We start from the raw sequence: 25,992 nt of genomic DNA on the forward strand, positions 1-25,992 counted from the left end.
CTGAGAAGCTATCACCACTCACTAATTTCAGAAAATTTTCGTCATCTCCAAAGAGGAATTCTATGCCTACAAACCGTAACTCCTCATTTCCCTACCCCGAGCCCCTAGAACCACTAATCTACTTCCTTTCTGTATGGATGTGCCTCTTCTGGACCTCCGAAATGTGACTTTTTGTGTCTGGCTTCCTCCGCTCAGCGTGTTGTCAAGGCCCCTCCGTGTTGTAACACGTATCAGGGCTTCATTCTTTTCTTTACGGCTGAAGAACGTTCCACTGCATAGAAACAACACCAACGTGTTTACCTCTTCGCCAGTTGATCAACATTTGAGCTCTTTCCACCTTTTGGTAGTTAGGAATAGTGCTGCTGTGGACATTCGTCTCATCCATTTTATCATGCCTATTTAGAAGGGATTTCCGGAAGGAGCCCAGTAGTGTCCAGAGCCCTGTTGGCAGAGTCTTGCGGGAAGATGCTGTTCTCGCAGTCACAACCCTGCAGCCAGATGCCAACACACCCTGGGAACATTCGTCGGGATCCAAGGAATAGTGGGTCCACCCAGAGGGGTTGCCATGTTCTCTGTCCCGAAGGGGAACGGGAGAAGAATTGTTCCCACCCTGCTTCTCCCGTGCAAACTCTCTGCGCCTCAGTTTCCCCATCTGTAAATAGAAGGGCTTTATGAAATGGGGGCGATAAACTCAGAGGGAAAAGCTCCATGGTACTGAGTCCCAAGCTAATGTGCTAGTATGGCTGTTTTGTGTTGTTTTGTTTTTTTTTTTTTATGCTAGACCCATTGAAATGCATTATATTACACTGCTTTATATAGTGCAACTTAATAGGGGTTGGATACACTGAATAGAATTGCTGTATCTTTTAAATGTAATATGATATGTAATTATTTAGGACGCTTTTTGTTTTCAGCATTCATTTTGAATAGAATTATGCCATGCCTCTTAGGGTAGACTGGGGAGAAGGAAAATTATTTCGGGCCAAAAGCTGCAGGAACCAAAGGTTTTAGGTGCACGCTTTGGTCAATAACAAAGAAAAACAACGAAAAGCTGTTAAGATAATAACAAGGTGAAAGGGCTTGCTCTTCCAAATCCGTGCCTGTATCAACCCTCACTTCTGCAGTGTCTGGGGAGGCATGTACCCCATGCCCTAACGTGAAGCCCAGAGTCCCAGAGCTGTGACCACACCCCCCCACTTGTGCACCCCAAAGGACATGGCACCCAGCAGCGTTGCGGAGCACAGCACTACAGTAACATCCATTTCAGTAACACAGGGATAAGTGCCGTTTTCATTCCAAATACACTGGCAGGAATCGGTGAGGCAATGGCCTTTTCCTGCCCCGATGCAAGTTAAAAATACTGCCTGCTTCTTTGCTAACTCCCGTCTTAGCCCTGCACATTTAAAAATACACCCGTCAGTGGCTCTGCATTTGAAAATGTATTTTGCATCTGATAATTATGATGCATTTAAAGGGCAAAATTAGAAAGCACAAAATTAGGCTGGCAGGCTTAATTAGCCCATTCTTTTTTTTAATGGGTGGAATTTGGGCAACCGTCTGCTGGAGGGGCACAAAGACCCCTAATGGGGTTGGTGGAAATTCACCGGCTCCTCTGTCAACCCAGTCACTCAGCGAGCCGGATGGGGATTAGCTGCGCACCAAGAAATGGGAGACCCACGAAGCAGGAAGATTACACCCTCTTGTCCTCAAGAAAACGACATGAGTGTGATTACCAAGTAATCTATCAACAGATAATAGAGGGCCGCGCACATGGCTTCCCAGAGGCCTGATGTAATCACGGTGGCGACAAGGGTTTATATGTAAAGGGATGAACTCCGCAGCTTGGTGCATTCGCCAGGATGATCACCACCGTATCCGCACCTGAAGATCCGTTTCCCCCCCGAGCTCCGGTCTTGCTAAGAAATTATTGAATACCTTCCCCTGTACGCTGTAGCTGGCCACTGCTCCAGGTTCGTGAGCTATCCACGGAGGGGCACACTGGGCTGGCCAGGACGGGTTTGGAAACTTCTAAGGACCTCCCAAGCGCTGCATGCTGGATTCCCTGCAGTTTGATTCTGCGTCCCCCATAAAGTTATCTTGATGGCTGCACCGAGCTCTCTCTGCACCCAGACGGGTGGATCCATCCCCAACATTCAAAAGGGACTTTTCTTTCCTCAACTCACCGTGGCCCTTCACAAGTCGCGACAGGCCACGGGAAGCCGAGTCGAGGCGAAGTGATCCCAGGTATGAGTCATCCTGATGAATCAGACGTGTCCCTGCCTTTTTTTTTTTTTTTTTCCAAGCTGTGGGTTTCTTCATAACAGAGACGGTGTTGTTCTTTTTTTGCAGCCAGATCTAGAAGCCCTCTGTGCACTGAGAAATGGAGCTCTACTGGGCTGTGTCCATTAGACAGCACCCAGGATGGGCCGCCCCCACATCAGGCCATGTGGAATTTTCAGAAACAGTCCGTGGGGCAGGCAGCTGCACAGCTCTGGAAAGAGCCTGAGATAGGAACTTAAACCTAGACTCTTAAAGCCTGGGTGGTCTCAGGCAAGACAATTCACTACTCTGAAGTGAAACCTTGAACTTGTAGAATTGCTGTAAAAATTCATTCCGTGATGACAGAGGTTGTCGACCAGGGGTCACCGTGCCCCCCCCCCCACCCCAGGAGACATTTGGCAATGTTTGGGGATGGATTTGACTGTCACAACAATTTCCATCTTTACCACCACCCTCTATGTGGCATTTTGGTGCTCCAGAAAAATCCTTTGAGTTGCTAACAATGAATGGGTCAAGATTCGGGCGTTCGTTTTCAACGTTTTGAAATCTCTATAAAGAAAATGTGTATAACCCCAAATTACCTAGACACAAAGATGGGGGACAGATCAGGGAAACCATGCCCCTGTTCTACTTATACTGCCAAGGTTATGTATATATATTTTTAACTTGTTTAACATGTCTTCATGACAATATTTGGCTATTTCTGCCCAAAGAGCCAAAACAGAAAAGAGAGAGAGAGAGGGGATGCTGGAAGGGAGGGTAGACGAGCAAGACAGAGAGACAGAATAGGTTGCTAGAAAAAGGTATAAAATATTTGAGTTTCTAAAGTCTGGTAATTGGAATTTCCCCAGCTCTGAGCCAAATTGCTTTACCCAGAGACCAGCTGGATGACAAAATCGTACCCTCAGCCGGGTTTCTGGAGAGAAAGAGATTCGGGAGCTGCACACAAACACGCACCCTGGCAGGCCCTCAGAAGCATGAGAAGAATCAGGAAGGTGTCGGTCAGAAGCTCCTGGGACCTCTTCACTCCTTACGGAGACACCATCCCCTACTGCAAACCCATCCTCCTGTTTGCAAGACAGAAGGTCACAGAGGAGAGGACAAGTCCAGTTCTGATTGTCTGTGAGCGAGAAAGGAGAAGCCCAGCAAAACCCCACCGTGGGATAAAGACAGCCCGAGGATGCTGAAAGATTTCCACATGCCAGGTTTTTAGGGGGCTTGATTTACCATTCAAGTGAGCACAGCTGTGGGGAGGGGACGCGGCTCTGAGCCAAGAAGGGGAGAGAAGGGGAGAGCGTGAACAAGGAGGAAGGGGATTGTTTGCAGACTAGACTATTAAATTGACTTGGAAATAGTCCCCCTCATTCCTCCCTGCATAAAATAGTTGTCTATTTCAGATGGATTACCACAAACTCCCAGATAGAGCCCGTAAGTGCTGTTTATACAGTGTGCTAATTGCAGTAATGGAACCCCCCCCCACCCCACCCCCAGTCATTGCTCAGCTTTGGTCCAGTTTTCCCTCATGAGCTTCCTTCCTGGAGCCCTATTTGTGGCCCTTTCTCTCAGCCCCCAACAACGAGCATAGAAGGAAATATGTAATTATTCATTTCATTGCCATTGGTGCCGCCGATGCCGCTGCCCGTTGGCCCGTGGGGCTTTTTGGATAGCGGGGATGCCGTCCAAGTGGAGCAGCTCGGTCTGGAGTCAGAATGACCTTCTTCTGGGACAAGGCCTGAGGCTCCCCATCGTCAGAGCCTTGCTTGCAGAGCTTCTGGGAGCTTTGGTTTGGGGTCGCGTTCCCATTGTCATGGGAACCGTTGCCTCAGTCCCCAGTGGGTCTCACTCTTCTCCTAAAACCAGCAGCAGGAATAGCAAGCTATGCTGTTCCTTTAAGCAGCTGTCCCTAGCTTGGGGAAATGCATCTATTGCTGAGTGAAAGTCAAGGCCCCCCAGACGCTCGGTGTGCATGCACCGTGGCCATCAACCTCTCACACACTTGGAACTTGCTCACTGGCGTTTCTCACTCAACATCCTTCACCCTTTATTATGCCGTTAGCTCACGAAGCTTGCGTCCAGATTTTATTTTGATGCAACCCGTGTCTCCCGACCTGAGACCCTGGCTCCTGTATCCATTTCTTGCGGCCACCATTAATATTTCACCTCCAAGAAACTTAAAGTGACCCACGTTCATTCTCTTACAGTTCTGGAGGTCAGAATTCCAACATGGTTCTTACTGGGCTGAAGTCAAGTTGGGAGCAGGGCTGTATTCCTTCTGGAGGCTCCAGGGAGGAATCCGTTTCCTCGTCTTGTCCAGCTTCTAGAGGCTGCCCACATGCTCTGGCTCCCGGCCCCTTCCTTCACCGTCAAAGTCAGCAATGGTGAGTCCTGTCCTTCCCGCGTCATCCTGACGCCTTCTGCTTTTGTCTTCCCTGGCGCTTTTCAGAACACCTGTGACTTCACTGGCCCTACCCTTATAATCCAGGATAATCTCCCTCTCCTAAAATCCACTGCTTGGCAACCTTAATTCCATCTGCAACCTGAACTTCTCTTTTCCATGGAGCCTAATACATTCACAGGTTCCGGGCAGTAGGATGTGGGCATTTGATGATCTGTTTCTCATCTTCTCCACTCCGCAGTTGCACGACTAATCTTTCAGGGCATCTCCTTCTGAGATAACCTTGGATCCTGGGGCACTCCGGCTCAAAGATAGAATGCACGCCTACATGTACATATGTGCGCACACACACACACACACACACACCATCCATCCCAGCCTCCTGGGGTCAACCAGAACTAGAATTCAAGCTCCATGAGGCAATTTGGGGTTGTATTCTAGGAGCTTAGAACAGCAACCGGTATATGGCAAGCGCTCAATAAATATTTCTGGAATCAATGAATCAGTCAACAATCAGAAGAATAAGTTCTTCAGTAGGAATGGTGTAACCGTATAATACTTGAGCCCCAGAGTCAGATATAGGGTTCAGTTCTTGCCTAGCTACTTACGAGATCTATGACCCTTTCACAGAGCCTCAGCGACTCCATCTCTAGAGTGAGAACAAAGTCACCTGCCTAACAGGACTGCCATGTGGCTGAGTAGGTCTAGCAGAAGGTCTGGAATGCCCTAGTGCTCAGGGAGCAGAAGCCAGCACGGTCTCCCTCCCCCCCGGGGGTCACCGTCTTGGACGGGAAAACACACGTGCAGGCAAACAAGTGCCTAGAACCTCAGAGGTGCTTTTGGGGAGATGTGTTTGCGTCCATCGTTGGGAGACAAAGTAGGAAATGATCAGCTTCAACATCAAGGCGGCTACATAGATGTGTCCACCCTTGAACCGAATCTGAAACAATCGGTAAGTGGCAGAAAGATGACAGAAGGGAAGGGGCGTTCCGGAAGAGGGACCAGCACGAACAGAGGCCCAAGGGCATGGAACTGTAAGCAGGTTTATAGAAATGGAGTGAAGGGAGTTACGGGGGCACCGGGCATGGCAGGCAACGGGGCTGGCCTGGAGGAGGCATAGGTGAGCTGTGGGGGGCCAACCCCACGTGCCGTGCCAAGGGGCTTCGATGTCCAGAGATGGCTGTGGATAGGCTGGATGGGCCACCAGTGGTGCGTGCACGCTCATCGTCTCCAGCGCTGTGCCTTTTCTCTCCCATGCATTCACACAACTGACACACACATCGCACACACATGCAGGGGTTTTATAAAAACTACACACACACGGGACGTGCACACCCATTGGACGTACACGCAGTTTACCAGCTAGAATGACGCATGCATTTGGGGCCTGTGGTCGGCACGCCCACACGTCATAGTCCAGGAACCTCTCCGCACACAGAGGACACGTACGCTAACAAAGGCACGGCTGACCATGTGGCCAGATGCGCGCACAGACCCCCGGGGAAGCACCTACACACTGGCCGGGCGCATGCAGGCACACGTACGGTCAGGCAATGCACACGTAGAACACGACACACACAGGCACGTGAAGAAAAGCGCATCCCCACTGTCCGTGTGTACACGCCGCAACTGACCGCACACATCTTCTCACACGGTGACCGGTACGTCCTCGCTCAAACGCACGCCCGTACGGAACAGGCGCTCACACCATTTAGACACACACATGGGCGCGCGTGTCAGCGTGCGGATCCCTCATTGCTTTCCGGAAGGTGTCTGGGTTCCAGGGCAGGCGCTTGTTCGGCCCGAGGGAAGCCGTGATCGCTCTCCAAGCCACTGCAGACAGAGCAGCTAAGAGACCTGCTTTTGGAGTTCACAGTTTATGTCCACCTCTCTGCCCGTGGTGGGGTGGGAGCGTGTCCGTGTTCCCAGCTTCTGTCTCCCGGCCGGCCCCGCCCCGGCTGAAGTCCCTGCAGCCCGTGACGGCTGGACGCCGTCCAAAAGCATTGCTGGGTCTCTTGCAGGAGTTCCCCATGTACTACTGGCTGCCCGGCCTCCTTTCCTAACTGAGCTGGCGGGGGGCCAGGCCGCCCTGGGGGAGGGGGCAGAGCCGAGCGCTCCGTGGCTCCCTGCACGGCGAGGCCCTCATCAGCTGCTCTCCCCGGGGCCCTGTTTGGGTGATGAGCCCAGCCAGTGCTGGAGCTTGGCAGAGAGGGGTCTCGCACGACATCTGCTTGGCCTCTCTGGGGCTAGTCAAGCACAGGTCCCTCTTCTGCCCGCGCTCATCGTGGAATTGGGTTCCAATGAGCTGGAACGTTGCGTTTCGCCCGAAGTTTTGACAAGCCGCTGTTTCCTGGCAGCAGCCGGGATGGAGCCGTGACCTCCATCTGGGTTGATGAGGGGAAGGGCTTCCCGCGCACCTGCCACGTTGTCCCGGCTCCCTCGCCCTGCTCCAAGGAGCTAATAAACAGGGTCACGCCTCCTCCTCCTCCTCCTCCTCCTCCTCCTCCTCCTCCTCCTCCTCGGAGACCGTGTCATGCCCTCGATCGCAGCGAGCCTCAGCATATGGAGCCCCAGCCCCCTCCTCTTTGTGAGAGGAGAAGAGAACTGTGGGTACCAGTGAAGGCGAGCCCAGGGACATTGACAGTGTGAGTCAGATGTTATCCACAGCCCTCACTCCTAGCACATGCAGTTAAAATTAGTCCAAACCCGAATTCCACGGATTTTCAAAAACCCAGAGTTGTCCCCGCAGTTTACTGCGAATTCCCCCAAGAGCTATCGCCTCCTATTTCTGCCAGCTTCTGAGCTCACGTGGCTTGTCACCCTCATCCAGCTGAACAAGAAGCATGTATCTTAAAGGGATTTCTGAAAGAAAGCCACTCATCTGAAACACTCCGGGCGCGGGGCCTTTACTGAAAGGTTGATGATCCCAGGACTGGATGGGTCACAGGGGCACACGGAAGGCTTTAGGACACCACGCCGGCAGTAACACCACGCTTCTACCCTTCCTTCTTCCTTCCTTCTCTGGAGTGACACACAAGCCTGTCCCCGGCTCCCTCGGCCTGCTCCCATTCAGGCCCAAGAAGATCGGTTCCCTCCCCGATCCCCAAACAGACCGATTTGAATATTCTTCTCTCCTAAGAGTGGGTGTCTGTTCATAAGAAATTCTCAATACAGCTGCCAAGAGAGGAAAATATTCCCCCGTGGCATTACATAATAAAGCTGTGTGTTGGGCAGAGAAATTCCTCCAACAAAGGTGAATAAACATCACAGAAGTGAGCTCCCGGAGGGAGAGCACTTTCAACATGAGGGAGATGCCTGACCGCCACCCAGCTAACGGAAGAGAGATGACGGGAAGGAGGTATCCAGCCTGACTCTCCTTTTACCCAAGCAATGGTGAGGCCACTAAAACTCCGTCAGAAGCAGGGGCCCCTTATCGGGCCCCAGGAGAGGTCTCTCCGGCCAGGGCCTGGGTCTTTGTTCCAGGCTGACAACAGAGGTCTGACCTTCAAGCATCCACCCCCTCCCCCAAGCCACTGTGGTTTCTCCAGGCCAAGAGGGGAAGAAGGGGCAGGAGCAGGTTATAGGGCTCCACCAAAGAGCTGACTGGTGGCCATTCATACGCGGGAGGGCTTCCTTTCAACAAAGTCTGTTTGTTTCCCCCAAGAGCCCTGGGGACTCTGTGCCAAGACAGAATGACTCACTGGCTCCCAGGCCTTGCCTCCCCCTGGGAGACGCTCGGGCAGGGCTCTTCCCCCAGCAGAGCGCAGGAGAGCAGCTTCCATGAGGCTCCAAGTGGATGTGGTCTCTACAGAGCGAGCTTGGTTGGAAGTGCAGCCCAGAGAAGGCTCCAGTGAGGCCTTCAGGCCTCACTGCTAGTACGGAATTCCCCATCCCTGCTTGCTGGCTTCCTTCAAGAGTTCAAATGTCATCACTTAAACTTTTTTCTTATTTATTTTTGAGAGAGAGAGAGAGAGAAAGCACAAGTCGGAGAGGGACAGAGAGAGAGAGGAAGAGAGAGAATCCCAAGCACAAGCTGTCAGCACAGAGCCCAACACGGGGCTTGAACCCACGAACCGCAAGGTTGTGACCTGAGCCGAAATCAAGGGTCAGGCGCTTACCCGACTGAGCCACCCAGGCGCCCCAGATATCATCACTTTAAACGGGAGTCTTCTCTCCCATCTGTGAGCCCACGCCCCTGGAGATGTCTGGGAGTCAAGGCCAACCTTGGATGCAAACGTGTGGATCCTCATGCTGGATGGTTTGAAAATCGTCCTTCTTAACATTCGAGAAGCTTCCAGAAAAGCTTTGTCGATGACAGAAAAAGTTTCTTTACATCAGTCAAAATCAATTATAGACACCAGTAAGATGTTTTCATTGAAGGAAAGCTGGACAAAATCCAGCCGGTTGGGCCGACTCAAGTTCAGAGTCATTGTCTTTTAAATTCAGACTATACAGTACCTGCTAGTGACCCACAGGATAGCCAGAGGGATTAAATGTGAAATAGTCACTCCCAAGAGGAGGGGATTGCTCCAGACCAAGCCATATGCATACATGCTCAGGACATTCAAACTCCATCTGACTTCACCCTCGTATCCCCGTCTCCAGGCCCCGGGAAGTGTTGGTGTATTTATACCCATTCTGAGAAAACTAAGGCCTGGAGAGATTAAGCTGCCCAAGTCCACACGGTGAATGAATATCATATAACTCGACACATTAATAGGGCAATAGGATAGCAAAAGGAGGTGCTCAGGCAACCTCCAGACCGAGAAATGTTTTAGTGGCTTTTGAGCACCTTAGAAGCCCAAGTATGAATCAGCAATGGGTACACTCATTGTAAACCAGGTCTATCTATTGATGAAAAACGAGTTCTGTATGTCTTCAACCATACTTGCCCCCAGGCAAGTTGTTTCCTAAAACAGGGAGTTATCAACCTGCCTTGGTTGGCTTTTCTCACCTTCCCACCGAGGGAGATGTCACCTCTTCCTTCGACATTCGGCATTCCCTTTGGGTCATTCATTCCGCTGGGGCTAAAACTGGTTAGTAAAAGGGACGCAGAACTTAGAGTCTAGGACAGGTTTTTCAACGTCAGCACTGTCGACGTGGGGAGCTACGTCCTTCTTTGTTGGGGGACCTGCCTGATGCATTCTAGGATGTTCAACAGCATCCCTGGCCTCAACCCACTGGATGCTAGTAGCATCCCCAAGTTGTGACCACCAAAAATGTGTCCAGCCATCGGCCCTGGGAGCAGAGCCATGCCCGTAGAGAATCAGTGCCCCTGGGAGCAGAGCGGCGCCTGTAGAGAATCAGCGTTCCAGAAGACAAGTCACCCAAACACTCATAGCTGTCGGTGCAGGAGGCTCGAATGACCACCCCCGAACCTGATTTTCTTGACAGAGGTGACATCTAAGTGAAAATACTGCGGATCTTGGTAGGGCGAGGCAGGAAAGCCCATCGGTGGGTGAAGGAGATGGGCTTCGGAAACATATTTCCGAAGCAGAGGGAACGGCGTGACCCAAGGCATGGAGGGAAACGTGATCCTGATTTGAAGCCTGTGTTGTTCAACATTCACAGCAGAGCTCTGCCTACAGACGAAAGGCAGCGTTGTCCGTGTGCATTTCACACGATGCAGGGAGAAATGGCAGAATCTATGTTCCAGAAGGTTTAGACAAGTTAGATCCGTGGCCCAGCATTATGATGCACCACCAGGAACAAAGGCAAGTTCCTGCATTATGGTTCAAAAACAAACCCCAGCCATTACAATGGAAAATCTGGCTCACAGGCAGAAGATTGTAGAAGGTGTTGGGTCTAAACCAGTATAGTTCACACTCATTCATGCATGAGAATCCCCTGGAAGGCTTGTTAAAGCACAGATTGCTGGGCCCCACCCCCCCAGAGTTTGTGATTCAGTATCTGGGTCCTGGGTGGAGCCAGAGAATTTGCATTTCAAACTGGTTCTCAGGTGATGCTGATGCTGCTGGTCTGGGGATTCTCCTTTGAGAACCACTGGTAGAAGCCTCAGTTTCCAAAGATGGTAATAGCAGAGGGGTCAAATTAATAGAAATATGGTGTCTAGTGTGGGGAGGTGAGAACCTCAGTGCCCCACCTACCGATAGGAGGCCAGGGAGAAGGCTGAGCACCGTATTTTAAGAGGATCTCTGGGAAACTGGAAGGTGTCCAGAGAAAAGTGAGGCAAGCAGGTTATGAAAAGTGATCGTTGAACATGGAGTGTTTGGCCTAGAAGAGAGGCGTTATGGGAAGAATCTGGGTGCTGCTTCGGAGAGAGAGGGGCTGTACTGTGAAGGATGATTTGAACCACATCTTCTTCCCACACCGTCAACCACATTAGTTCAAGATCAAGAAAACCAGGGCGGGAGTGTCCAGTGCAGAGTTTCTGGTTAGCCTAAAGTGGAATCTCGTGGCAATTCCACATTTAGGGCAGCACGGTCCAGTAGAAATGTAATGTGACCCATATATATCGTTTAAAATTGTCCTTGCAGCCATAATACAAAAAGTAAAAAAAAAAATAAAGAAATGGGTGAAGGTGATTTTAATAATACTTTTTTATTCAAACTAATATTTCCAAAATATTTTTACTTGGATACGTAATCAATGCAAAAATGTTTAGTGAGATAGTTTACACTCTCTTGCTTGTCCCGTGTTCTAAATCCAGGGTGCGTTTTGTGCACACGGCTCATTTCCGTTCCATTCGAACGAGCCGGAGACGAAATGCTCCTTCCCCACGTGGGACCCGTGGCTCCCACACTGGACGGCTCAGCCCTAGTGAGCCATGAGTCGGTCACAGTGGAGTGAACGGTTCCTAATTTGAATCCGTTTCTCTGCCTTCTGACTGTCTTTTGGATTTAATAATGTTTGCGTCCCACTCCTACGTTCCTATTTTAAATGAAAGTGAACTCACAAGTGTTTCTGTATATTTTGAGAATGTCATAACGTGCTCTAAGTCGTCTGCAGGCAGCCTGAGGAGCCCTAAATAGAGGCAGTGTCGGGACTCTTGCTCATAAGTGACAGGAGACTCAATGCAATCTGGGTTAAGAACATACCGAAACAACGTACTGGCTTACATTTTGAAAAGTTCAGTGGTGATGCTGGCTTTTGGCGTGCCCGGATCCAGATATTATCAACATTGTCACCAGGAACTGGTTCCTACTGGTCCCCGATTCACTCACTCCTGTGTTGCCTTCATCCTTTGCATGGATCCCCCTGAGGTAGAAATACGGCCACTGGAAACTCCAGTCTTAAATCATCTTTGCCGTAAACTTTCCCTACAGAATGAGCTTCTTTTTTTCCAATCGTTCTCAATAGTTCTGGACGGGAAGCTTTCTTGGCTTGAATTGGTAGTGTGCTGCTCATCCCAGAATCCAACACTGCGGAAAGGTATTTGGTCAGGGCCATCACCTCTGGAACCAGGAACCTAGGGAGTCTGCCCCGAGCAAAGTTCAAGAATGGGAGATGGGGGTGGGATCCCCAGAGAAAAGAGAAGTGTTTGACGGACACAAATATCAGACGTCCACCAGAGATGGACAGACCAAAGGATAGAGACCAACGGGCCATTTTGTCCCGGCTGATGAAAATTGCCTTTCGGAAGGGTCCAGCTTCTCTTTACTGTGAAGGCACTGCTTGGGATTTGATAGATGAGGAGCTCAATTTCAGACAGTGATCTCAAGTGTTCGGGCCACCATGTGAGGCTTGCTTTGCTTTTCACCAATCTACTTTAAGAAGCCTTGTCCCATGTGGCTGAATTTAGAAATCAGAAGCCTGAGGAGTTGAAAGAATAAGTCGACATTTACACATTCCCAGAAAATTTGGAAGAGTGAAACTCGGCGAAACAAAAGCTAGAGTCTGTTCTTTTCCTTCCGTCCCCCAAACAATGAGCTTTCAACCAAGATGGTGACCGAGCTCACATCAAAAGTGTCTGGGGTCAAAGATGTGAAAAAGCTCGCAAGGCTCACAGTCTAACTTCTTCGGATTCCTGAACGTCCCAAACACAAACACAATATGCCTGCCATCCAGAAACCTGCAGCCCTCGCTCACGGACGTTCTGTGTTTTTTGCCAGTTACTCGTGTCACCCTACCCGCTAATTTTCTGCCCAGTGGAGCTCAATTTCCCCAAAGCTATGTACTTCCTCTGCTCACATGTTCCTAAGAGGTTCCCAAATTCAGCTGAGCCTGAAATCTTTACATGTGCAATGAGTTTGGGAAAAAACAGAGGACTACAAAACTTTACCAAGCCACGGGACTTTTAGGGACACGGTATCTTTTGTGATATAAAATAGGATTCTTTATCTCAAACTGAGGTTTATTTGTAAGAAACAATGGCCAGAAAATACTAGCTACTATGTGGCAGGCTTTCCCTGAAAGATACCAAACACTTTATTTGTCTAATTTGCAGACTGCAAATCATCCTTCAAGGACCCACCCCACCCCCAAACTTTGCTGACTCTTTTCCAAGAGTCCTCTGTGCACTCTTGTTCTACCATGCACTTCAATCATTGCACTGACCCCAGACTCTGAGGCAATACGGCTTAATGGAGTTAGACTGTCCTGGAATCAAATCTTAGCTCTGGCATTTCTTAGCCATGTATCTAGAAAGTTCTCAAGCTTGTCTGGGTCTCATCTTCTTCATCTATAAAAAAAATCAGGGGCTCCTGGGTGGCTCAGTCGTTTGAGCGCTCGACTTTTGGTTTTGGCTCAGGTCATGATCTCACAGTTGCATGAGTTCAAGCCCCACGTTGGGCTCTGCGCTGACAGCCTGGAGCCTGCTTGATATTCCCCCTCTCTCTCTGCCCCTCGCCCACTCACACTCTTTCTGTCTCTCTCAAAATAAATAAACAAACACTAAAAAAATCATAAAAAAAAATTAAAATCCTGCCTTTCTGGCTTGCTTTTAAAAACACTTGAATTAATGTGGGTAAGTTCCTTGATGGATAGGCACTTAGCATTGTAATTATCATCACACTGTTCCGTGGTTACTTGTTTAAAAGTCACTAGAGTCTTCCCGTTCGATTCTGATCTCCTCCAGGGCAAGGGCTGCTTCTCAGTAAACTTTTTGTCTCAATCTGGAGCGTAAAGACATACATGTTTGTTGAAATAATAACATAAATACATGCATGAATATATACAGATGAAGCCAGAACAGTTAGTCCACAGCCAGTCTCCAGGGGACTGTGGTCCTAGAACGGGAATAGTATACCGTACGAAACCCTTTCATTGTTGGCTGAATGCTTAGACCCTGTTAGTCTGAGTCACTTGAAATCTTTCTGACGAAACAGTGCCCATGGTCAACGTGAACAATTGTATCTGATTCAAAGTGATGAAGAACTAAGGGTGTTGAGTTAATTCTCAGTGTCTTTCAAATTTCACCATACGATTAATCGTATGAAGGATCTTCCTCATCTACCTCCTTCCAGACCACAGTGACCAATCAGAGACTTCAAATCAAAATAACGGTGCTTGTAAATTAAAAACGTTTGCTTGCAAATCAAGCTATAAGTATCCCAGGCCCTGAAATCTCAGAGTTGGATTTCTGAATGAAACCCCCCCCCCCGTTAATCATGCCCCATTTTGGAACTAGGGAGGCTGCCTACGTATTTTCAACTTGAAAAAAAGGCACACTCTCATCCCATTGGAGCCTACCACCCAGCACCATTCTGGGTACCTTTAAACCTAAGATTTCAAGTCAGGAAGTGAGGCAAAGCAGCGGGCACCGAAATCGTCTCTCAGCCCAACTGACTCAGAAGCAGTCGGCCTGGGTAAACTCCCTTATAAAAAAAGTCATCCCTTGTTTGGATCCAAAAACCCCTTCAGTCCATGCTGTTAATCTGGTCCTGACCATATTTTGTAAATACAAAGCCTGGTTCAATGGTCCCACCGAGACCACATTTCCCAATAATGAGGGAAATGGTATTTACAGGAAGGTCTGAAACTTTCCCTCAGTAGCCTGTATTTTTGTAAGTCCCGTATGAAACCTCCATGTGGGCATGACTAATGGATCCACCTAATTAAATTTTTACAGCATTCCAGGGCTGGAGTGTCAAATGTTTGCTTCGAGCTTGTCTCCTTGTAACACTGTCAAATAAGTCTCCCATCCCCCCCCACACACACCTATTTTAGGGACTGTAGTCTGCATTCCAATGCCATATGAAATCAGAATTTGGTTGATGAGGATGAAGAAATGGATTGCCAAATAGTTTTTGCAAGCCAGCCTACCTTCACCTATTTAGAGAGGTTAAAAGGGAAAAAGAAGAAGGAGAAGGAGAAGGAGAAGAAGGAGAAAAACAAAAAACCTCCTTCTAGCCAAGGTAGGATTCTATATGGGAAGTTGAAATAGTCGCTTCCAATGGATAAGAAGATCACTGCTATTGTTTATAAATTCTTGCTCGAAAGAATTTATATGCTTTTAGCAAGATGGGATTTTAACGTTGAAAACATTCTTGAAGTCAGTAGATTCTATGGACTTTAGGAAAAAGAAACCCCTTGATAATCTACAGTATGTATTTTCTCATTCTTTGCTGGGCATTTGGTTTCAAAGCAGAGGTGTACAGTTAGACCCCTGGCCTGCCTCCATAGTGGCCATTGAGGGATCGTTGAGGGTCCATCAACAGGTAGACAATTGACGATGTGTCCGGAGCTGCTCAGCGAAAAGAGGAAATAGAATCTGATTTTAGTATTGAATGAATATCAGACTCAAAATAGGACACCACAGGTTCGAGGAAGTGATCTCCTCAGTGCTAACATGGAGCATGTCAGAGGAAGATTCTGGGAGATAGACGCTCAAGATGGACACAAGTCAGTGAATCCCCGCAGGCTTTCTAAGCCAGAGAGCCTCCAGAAGTGGTCTGTGTCACCTGCACCCAAGGGCTTGTTAAAATGCAGATTCTCAGACCCCAAACCAAAACTTCTGAGTCAGAATCCAGAAGTGGTAACAGGAACTCTACGCGTGAAGGGAGCTCCCAGATGAGCCCTACCAGCCTGAACTTGGAGATCCCTACTCTGGGGCTGTTGGGAAGGTCAGATCCGAACTCCGCACAAAGATGATGCTGGAGGTTCCAAGTGACAAGCAAGGCATGGAGGAACCAAGGCTAGATGGAGACGCTTGCCAGGGAGCCAGGGCACCGGTGCCAGGAAACTGAGGTCTTCATCCAGCCGGAAGATCCCTGTGGACACACAGAGCCCTACTCTCTCACCCCCGAGAGCCCGACATGATTCTTCCAGCCCAAGATCTTCAAGAATCAGTCATAGTGGGGAGTTGTCGTCTGCTGTCTTCCATTAAGCCCTCTCCTGTCAGCCCCCCTCTATGCAAGTGCTCAGAAATACACATGCACACTCAAATGCGTTCACCTCTACATACGCAGACAGACAGACCCGCTCTTGCAAACAAACGCTTGAATGCATATGATTTGTGCGCACACACACACACACACACCTGAGCATATACAGAAGAAGGGCGCCATTATACAGAATCTTCTTTCTGAAATATTGTCAAAAGATCAGTAGGAGCCTAAAAGGACATCACAATGCCTACATCATTCACCTCATTTCATCTCATCACGTAGACATTTTATCCTCTCACATCATCACAAGCAGAAGCGTGAGTACAGTACAAGCAGATATTTCGTGAGAGAGCCCACATTCGGGTAAGTTTTATTGCAGTTATATGGCTATAATTGTTATACATTACTATTAGTTATTGTTGCCAATCTCTTACTGGGTCTAATTTATAAGTTAAGCATTATCATAGGTATCTATGAATAGGAAAAAAAACAGTCTATAGGGGGTTCAGTACTGCCCGTGGTTTCAGGCATCCACTGGGGGTCTTGGAAGGCACCCCTGTGGATAATGAGCTTCTGTACGTACATATGCTTCTCCATATCTGCCTGCCCCCACGTTCCAACACAGAGATGCTATACCTCAGCTCTTGCTGAGATGAACTAACCTCCCTTCCAAATATTTTTCTTTCTAATTCATCTTAGGAAAATCACTAACCACAGGCAATTCTGGAAACCATTTTCCTCCAAGAACCCCGTCCTAATGTGGGAATCGGCTACGTCCACAACAAATGGTTGACCAGAGTCAGAGGAAGATGAGACTGTCAGAAACTTATGATGCAACCAAGCAGGATTTCTTGGAAGCCATTTCTCCTGACCCCTGATCCTGGGATAGGCTCAGCACCACACGGGACAAAGAACTAGAATAACAGGATGGACCCAGCAGGACTTTGGAATCCGGCGGCCCCACAATAAGTGTCTTTGGCTGGCTGCGTTGACTGCATGAACTTGGGTAAGTTACTGGGCATTACTGAGCCCCCAGTTCCTTTTGTATAAGCCAGAAGTTTACAAAGATTCAATGAGACCATGTGTGTAAGCACCTAGCCCGGGGTGCTAGGACACTCAGTCATAGGAGGTGATTGATGGGTGATTGGCCTGGAGGAGTACACATGTTCCATAGGCTTTAGATTCAGAAAGTTCTCGGTGTGACTCTTACCTCCTCCACCTATTGGCTGGGATGTTTTGTGCAAGTTTCTTAACTTCTTTGAACATCAAATTTCTCATCGTAATGAAAACCATACCCCCACCAAACTCACAGAGCTGGCGGAAGGATTATGTTCATATATAGGAAGAACTTAGCACATCTAGGAAAGAGACAGCTGATTTCTTCTGTCCTTTTCCCACCTTCTCTAAAAGGAACGTCCCCTATGGGGTGGATAGGATGGGGAGGAAGGATGAAGGCAGCTATTTCCTCCTTAGAGAGACATTCGGGACAGGAAACTGTTAGGGAAGGGTTCATTCCCGGTGACACAGGCCACCCGGCGACCTTTCAGAAAAAGCAAATCCCTGGTTCCTGTGTCACCTGGGCTGAAGGAACTCTCCCTTTGCCCGTAGTCCGTCTGTGGATCAAACTCTCCCAAAAAGGAAATCGGTGTTTTGACTGGAGCTGGGGGCGGTTCTTTCTGAAGGGTTTTGCTTTCTTAGGCAGCAAACAGACAGTCTTTTGAGTGCGATGCTATGGCTTCAATAGGTCTTTAGACCCAGTAAGGCCCATTAGTTCTTAGCTGCGTATCCTTGGGCAAGGGATTCATCTCTCTGGATCTCTGTTTCTTCGTTTTAAAGAATTTGGAGAATGATGCCCGCCCTGTAGCATTTTCATGGGATTGAACACTGGTGTCATTTTGAGTGCAAGTTAACTATCCTGGTGATGGAGAGAAAGAGGGCTCCATGGGCGAAGCTGCCTCTCCGCAGCCTTCTCAGTCCTGGGGAGACAGCCAGCTCTGGGGGTGACCCCGCGATTAACTCTGGGCTCATCTTGGGTGGAGGACACATTAGCTGATTGGACACCAAGAACGACTGTGCAGTGAGAGCTTTAAAAAATTAGTGATTTCTCGAGGCGCCTGGGTGGCTCATTTGGTTAAACGACCGACTCTTGGTTTCGGCTCAGGTCATGATGTCACAGTTTGTGAGGTCAAGCCCCACGCCGGGCTCCACAGCTGGCAGCGTGGAACCTGTTTGGGATTCTCTCTCTCCCTCTCTCTCTGCCCCTCCCCCACTCGCTCTGTCTCTGTCTCTCTCAAAATAAATAAATAAACTAAAAAAAAAAAACAAAACATGGGGAGCCTGGGTGGCTAGGTTAAGCGTCCAACTTCAGCTCAGGTCATGATCTTGCAGTTCTTGGGTTCGAGCCTCGACACAGGCTCTATGCTGACAGCTCAGAGCCTGGAGCCTGCTTCGGATTCTGTGTTTCCCTCTCTCTCTCTGCCCCTCCCCTACTTTGTGTGTGTGTGTGTGTGTGTGTGTGTGTGTGTGTGTGCGCACGCGCGCGTGCACACGCATGCACGTGTGCTCTCTCTCACTCAAAAATGAATAAACTAAAAAAATGTTTTACTTTTTAAAAAAATTTTTTAAATCATTGATTCTTCAATAAGTTAAATGGAGAATTGCCGTATGAGCCAACAATTCAATTTCTAGGTGTCTCCCCGAAAGAACTGCAAACTGTTTTTTCATAAATTTTTTTTAATGTTTATTTATTCTCGAGACAGAAAGTGAACAGGGGAGGGGCAGAGAGACAGGGAGACACAGAATCTGCAACAGGCTCCAGGCTCTGAGCTGTCAGCACAGAGCCCGACGCGGGGCTCGAACCCACCAACTGTGAGATCACGACCTGCACCGAAATCAGACGCTTAACCGACTGAGCCACCCAGGCGCCCCTAGGTTATGTCAGTTTTACCTCAATTTAAGGAAAACCCTCCCACGTCCCTGTGTGGGTGTCTTGATGCCAGGGCGAAGAAAATAGGAGAACAAGGAGGCAGTGTTGAAGCACTGATTAAAAATGTGCACTTTGAGGGCAGGGCGGTCCTCTAAATCTCTTTAATTAAGACAAAGAGGACGTGAGGTTCGGGGGAATAGCAGTTCAGCAGATGACTAGCGACCGAGCGAGACGCCAGCCAATGGCTTCTCGGAAGGGTCAGCCACCCGGATCTGTTTTAGAGTCGACTTAACACGTGAAGTGTGTAAATACCACAGTTGATTGTTCTGTCCCCGCTCTCCCCAACCCTCTCCACCAGCTATCTCCACTTGGCACGCATCCTATTTTCCAAACAGCAGCTGTGCACAGTTGAATAGTAAATCAAACACCCTAAAAAACCGTTGTTTTAAAACAATGTCTCAGATTTCTCATATATTTCATTTCTATTTTCCTTCCCCAAACCCCTCGCCTCAGACAGCAGCGGTAGTGAGCGCATTCAGGTAGTGAAGCCTCTCTCCTGTTCACAGGGGATTCGTGAGCGAATTCCCACTGACAAGTGGTTGTGGGGGCAGAATTTACAGGCAGAGTCATTTCAGGCAGATCCCGTATGTTCTTAGGAAGCAGGTTGTTGACGAATGTTCTTGGACAGGAAGGGACCGGATGGCTGAGGTTTTCTGGGGACACAAATCCCCAGGGTGAGCCCCAAGTTTCCAGGGATGTTGGCATCCTGAGAGTCCCAGCCCCTTGGCTTGGTGAGCCATTCTACAGCAAGACTTGGCCGGCCGGCCCCCCAAAGGCTGTGCGGGTTCCAAACGCACCGTCCGGGAGGCCGTTTTCCTGGGGAAAGAGACAAATGGTGGTGATGAGGAATCTTCCTGAAGGCTCAGTGTCGGGCTTCCTGGCGAATCCCACACCCATGCACACATAATCCCACACTCCCAAGCCCCAGCCCTATGGGTGCCTCAGCTCAGCCTCCAACTGTCCTTGAGTCAGGGTCTCTCAACCTCGACCCTAGTGACATGTGGGTCTGATCATTCTTTGTTGAGCAGAGTTGTTGGCACTCACAAAGGTTGGATGGCTCACCAAAGTCACACACCATGAAGTCACAGAGCTTATCAGATGTTCACTCAGCAAACATTTCGTACCATTGTTGTGTATCGAGCGTTACTACAGGCACGCGGACCGGCAGATATTTATCGAGCATCCACAAGATGTTCAACGTTACGGATGCAAGAGGGAGCAAGTGTGGAGGAGACAGAAAATAAACATGCAAAGCAGCTTGTCAGCCTGCTGGCGTTTGGGGCTTAATCAGGCTCTGTGGTGGAGGCTGGCCCGTGCACTGGATGACATGTAGCCGCATCCTTGGCCTCTACTAAATTCTTTTCTTTAATTGCTTTTTTTTTAATGTTTATTTATTTTTGAGAGAGAGAGAGAGAGAGCATGAGCAGGGGAGGGGCAGAGAGAGGGAAGCACAGAATCCCAAGCAGGCTCCAGGCTCTGAGCTGTCAGCACAGAGACCGGCGCGGGGCTCGAACCCACAAGCAGTGAGATCATGACCTGAGCCAAAGTCGGACGCTCAACCGACTGAGCGCCCCAGGTGCCCCGACCTCTATGAGATTCTAATAGCGTCCCTCAGTCGTGACGACCAAAAATGCCTCCAGACATTGCCAAATGTCCCGTGAGGGGCAAAGTTATCCCCTGTTGAGAACCACGGACGCCGAAGGAATTTAAGAAAACAAACTTAAAATGGGATATTGTGGTCTACGTACTGGTAGAACCCTGTCTGTCCAGAGAAACACAAATATATTTTCCAGAGATGACCTCCCATGGGAAGGAATATCCAGGGATGAGGGAAGCCCCTCCTGAGAAGGAAGGTGGTGTTTTAATCCATAATCAGACCAGCAAATTTATCTGAAATTACCTTATTATGACTCACACGTTATTATGAGTGTCCCTAGTAGACGGTAAATCTAGGAGATCAGGGGCTTTGTCCCTCCAGGTGACTGCAGTAGACCCAGAACCTAAAACAGTGCCAGTCACAAAAGTCTGGGCCGTGAATGAAAGATTGGGTAAATCCAGGAAACCTCCTTCTTACAAGAACGCTGTGACCTTTCTTCCTCTTTTCCTTACCCTCTCTTAATTCTACCTCTTTGTCTTTCTGACCTCTTCTCTCCTCCCACCCATACCCAAACAGACACACTGTCAAGCACAAAACCAAATACACGAATGCTCCCACAAGCAGACAACACATATGCACCAACACACCAGCAGGAAATGAAAAGTAAACACCAAAAACATGACCTTGACTCAGTGTTCTGAGAAAATAAACCAAACACAACAACAGATTGCTGGGACACAGACCGAACCGGAAACATCAAGCAGCTTTTGCACCACTCGGCACTTACCGATTTGTCGCAACCTTAGGGCTTCATGCCCTTGCCATAAGGTCACCAGAACCTCTGTGTTGGGGCCAAGAAACTATGTGATCCTTTACTTTCGGGGTGATACACTTTACCATCACATTTGCAGTGAAAAATAACATGGAAAGAACACCCGCCTACCCCCACCAAACAGGCACACACATACACACACACACACACACACACACACGCACACTCTGTGGTTATGGCGCCCCTATAAAGTGGTTCCAGTCTCTTGGCAAAAATTCTTAGAGGCTGGCAAGAGCAGTTCAGAAAACATAATCTTTCATTTACCCAGATAAATACGATACTTGCCACATAAATTTGAGGGCACTTTGTTAAACACTTTGTATGCCATACTACACCCCAAAGACCGTAACTGCCTTTAGATTGAGGACGACGATTGAGAAATAGCAAACCAGGCAAATAAATAAATTGTGTGTATTTATTTTTAACTGCTTTTCTAGACATGCCACAAGGCTTCTCGCAGGCAACACACACTTGGCAACCTCAAATAAAAAGTGACCTCTTGATCGGAAAGAATTGAACTACCATTCATCTTCCTCTCGGGCCGCGGCTGAACACCTGTCCGTCGGCCATTCTTGGTGAAGTGGAGGAAATTCTGATCCAGTGGCCACTGGGCTAAATCAAAGACTCTGTCTCTTTTTCCAAAGTCAGGGCAGAGGAGCTGTTACGAAACAGAGGTCTGAGAAGGAAACTAGCCAGTCTTATAAAACATAGATTGAAACCCCAAACCATATTAAGTTGAAGTGGGGACCAGAACTTCCATGGAAACCACATGCCATATCATATAGGGCATTGAGTCTGAGAAATGCCAGTTGATCTGGGATTGGAAGTATTTTTTAAGTTTATTTATGTATTTTGAGAGAGAGAGTGTGTGTGTGTATGTGCAAGTGGGGGAAAAGCAGAGAGAGAGGGAGAGAGAGAGAGAGACAGAGACAGAGAATCCCAAGCAGGCTCTGCACTTCAGCTGTGGTGCCTGACGTGGGGCTCTACCCCACGAACCGTGAGATCATGACCTGAGCAGAAACCGAGAGTCAGAGGCTTAACCAACTGCGTCACCCAGGCACCCCTGTAATCAGAAGTATTAAGGTGCTCTGGATAGTGTCTGAGGAGACCTTCCTAATCTTGGCACGTTCCTTTGCTTTCTTCACTACCTCCAAATAATATTTGTTAAGCATTTTGTGGGTGTCACGTTGTCCTGAACACTTTACGTGACCATAAGTCTATCCAAAATTCTATGAAAGGCTATTGTTAATCCGTGTCTTAGAAATAAGTAATTAAGACCTAAGGTGTTTGGGTAAATCTTTAAAGTCCACGCAGCCAGTCAGTGGAGACAATGGAATTTGAATCCATCCATCAAAGCCAACACTGTTTAAATGACAGCTAGATGTGGAGCCTCGGTGCTTCCCACTCCTCATTGCCCACACACCCACAACCGATTCCCCGATGGCTTCCGTCATCACCTCTATGACAGCCACCAAGAAGATTTCCATTTCCATGCCAGCTCTACCCTATAGGAAACAGTAGGGTCCACAAGCAGTCAGGCTCAAAGGAAAAAGGATTCCATGATTGATTAGTGATGCCTGCTCTGGGTGCAGAAGTGGTCACTAGTGGTGCGTATCACATCAATGTGCTGCCCTCTTTCTTTATTCTGACGACTGTCCAATCTCTCTTGCTAAACAGTACTTTATCTTCTGAACTCCAGAGCCAGATTTTCAACCGCCTACTAGACATCTCTACTGGGGTGGCATATTGACACCTAAGACTCCTCAACACTGGCCTCTTTTCTCATGGTCCCTAACCTGGTAAAAAAAAAATCATAATATCATAATATCATATATATCATAATATCATAATCATAATTATCCACCCGGGTTCCAAGCTGGAGGCCTGACCACTGAGCTGAGCTCTTCTCTCTCCTTCATTCAATACTCCATCCATCACACATCTTTCCCATTGTACTTTCCAAAAACATTTTGAGAATCTGCTGCCTCTGTCACATTCCTATTCCTTGAGTCTAGGATAGGCCCTCATTTCCACCAATGCAATATTCCACGAACTACTGCTTCTGCTTCCAGACTTGCCCAGCCACACGTTCCTCCTAAAGCACAAATCTGGGTACACCTTTCCCTTGCCCAGATACCTTTGTGGCTCTGATAAGGTCATGCTCTCCAGCTAGCATGGGAGACCCTGCACCGTGAGGCCTCATTTAACTGTTGAGGTATCTCCATGCCCCTCCATTAGCCACCACATCCCCTTACCTGTGCTCCAGCAGCACAACCACCTTGCTCTGTTCTTCCATCCTCATTCGCACCTACGTGCCTTTGCACGACCTGTTTCTTCCACTAATATGCCCTCCCCCATAATTTAGTGATCCTTTATAGAGATCTCCATGCCCTTGGTTGACACAAGTCAGCAGTCACAGATTATGTGCTTGGCTCGAGGAAGCACTGCCTGAAGGTTCCAATGTAGCTCTAGCAAGCCCACCTGCTCCAAGGCTTGCCTTGCCTTGAAAGCAGTGTCCTCTTGAAAGCAGTAGCTATTAGAATGAGATATACAGTCAATACATCCATAAGCAAAGGTAGCCTACAGACAGCACCCCCATGGAAGCTGGATGGTGAGATCTATGACCCTCAGTCACCCCCTGACAATGTCAGTTGCATTCCTGGCACCTGGTGGATGTTTGCACCAGCTTACAGCTGCCATTGCATTCGGGCCACAACTTTTCAGGGCACACGACTCACAGCTAGGCCCCCAGCACACAGATCTGACTCAAGAATGTGAGCTCTTTGAGGGCAGGGGTCAGTCAATGATAGCCTCACCTTCCTGTTGTACCTGGGCTGGGAGCCTGGACCAGGCAGGCATTCAAGAAATGGTTGTCCATGGATCAAACAGAGTGAACCAGAGAATAGATGACTCTGTCTCAGCACCATCCCTCATTAGTTGGGTGGTCTTGGTCCAATTTTTTAACCTCTCTACAGCTCTGGGTCTCCAACTACAGAAGTAGAATAATAGTGGTGCCATATTCTTTGGTTCTTCAGACCTTGTTACCAATGGATAGAGGATTGGTGGATGGATGGATGGATGGACAGATGAATAGGTGGGTGGATGGATGGATGGATGGATGGACAGATGAATAGGTGGATGGATGGATGGATGGGTGGATGGATGGATGGATGGATGGATGGATGGATGGATGGATGGACAGATGAATGGATGGATGGATGGATGGATGGATGGATGGATGGATGGATGAATGGACAGATGAATAGGTGGGTGGATGGATGGATGGATGGATGGACAGATGAATAGGTGGATGGATGGATAGATGGATGGATGGATGGATGGATGGATGGATGGATGGATGGGAGGATGGATGGATGGGTGGGTGGATGGATGGATGGATGGATGGATGGGTGGATGGATGGATGGGTGGATGGATGGATGTGTCTGTTGATGAATGAGTAGATTAAGGGAAAGTTATTTAATAGATTCACTATATTACATAATTAATTAATTAAGAAAAATGTTCTTCCATCACTGCCAAAAGCCACCATCCATTCACACGGTAAATAAAGTGGCCCAAACACAAATGGTCCCTCAGGAAACAATCAGTCCTAGGGACAGCTCCCTCTGGTCACTGCCTTCAGCACACACCCTTCCCATGGAGAAAAAGGCAGGGAAAGGGAGGAAAGAGAACAGAGCTTACAAGTGAATATTTGGAAATACTGTCACTTCGCGGAAGCCTCTCCCCCTACCCCGAGCCTCCCCGGGAGCAGTCAGCAGCTCCGAGGCTTTGCCTTGCAGGAGGTGGTGAAGACAGGATCTTGAGCCCCCCGTTGCTCTGCCCTTCACTTCCTCTGCCACTCCAGTAGCTCGTGTGTGTGAAGGGCTGGTGGAGAGATGTGCAGAAGGAATGGCCCCTGAATGCCTCTTCTGTATGTAACCTGTTAGAAGTCACCCCTCCACCTGACTCGGCTCTCACACTCGTGACTAAAAGGCCTAGCCCACCCCGAAAGCCCGGACTCTCCTTCCAGAGTGCTCTATGGACCCCAAGACTTCTTGGGCCCCTCCCGGCTCGGCGGTATCAGCTGAGTAATCTCCCCAAGCATCGACACACAGCTGCAAGGGATGAAAACTGTACTGTTGATAGATGAAACTTTGGCTAAGATTACATGGTTTTGAATATCTTGATGACATATTTGTCTGAAAAGTCTTTCAGAGGATGGCCTAATATAAATGCGCGGAAATGTTTCTAATGACTAGCATTTGTCTACAGACTTCGTTGGAGAAATTAGCATTCATATGTCTCGGGATGTCATTTGCATTTGTATGCGGGGACAAACTTTTGAATAATCATTTCTTCCAGCCCAGAAGAGTTAACTATTTACTCTGAACGCAGGCTGTTTTCCTCCTCAGGCTATCGGGCTGGGTTAGTGGTGTCCAGAAGGAGGTAATGATGTTCTAAGCATACGTTCCATTGCTGTTGTACCACTGGAATCTTCTGAGTAGTCCTAATACCATTTGCCTAGCAAAGATTTACTGGGCTCCAGCTCAGCTCTGGCCACACCCACCTAGCTCTTGGAATCCACCCCATGTCCTAAAGAACCTCAGCGCTTT

The 25,992-nt window shown here is 48.6% G+C and overlaps 1 long non-coding RNA gene across 5 annotated transcripts in view; it reads left to right on the plus strand.

Annotated features, from left to right (window-relative positions):
- LOC147573352 (uncharacterized) overlaps nucleotides 1–25,992 on the plus strand; it is an 802,611-nt gene that overhangs the window by 757,348 nt on the left and 19,271 nt on the right. For 3 of the 5 annotated variants that reach the window (XR_015244674.1, XR_015244670.1, XR_015244672.1), the window contains 3 exons: nucleotides 4,482–4,658; nucleotides 16,663–16,969; nucleotides 21,816–24,469. This is a non-coding gene — a long non-coding RNA (uncharacterized LOC147573352). Of the gene's footprint in view, nucleotides 1–4,481; nucleotides 4,659–4,916; nucleotides 7,167–16,662; nucleotides 16,970–21,815; nucleotides 24,470–25,992 lie in introns of those variants that run through there. The other 2 variants (XR_015244671.1, XR_015244673.1) reach the window with 2 other exon arrangements.

Source organism: Puma concolor, chromosome E2, assembly GCF_028749965.1.
Source record: "Puma concolor isolate L17-30 chromosome E2, mPumCon1.1.hap2, whole genome shotgun sequence".
In the NCBI taxonomy this organism is placed as follows: domain Eukaryota; kingdom Metazoa; phylum Chordata; class Mammalia; order Carnivora; family Felidae; genus Puma; species Puma concolor.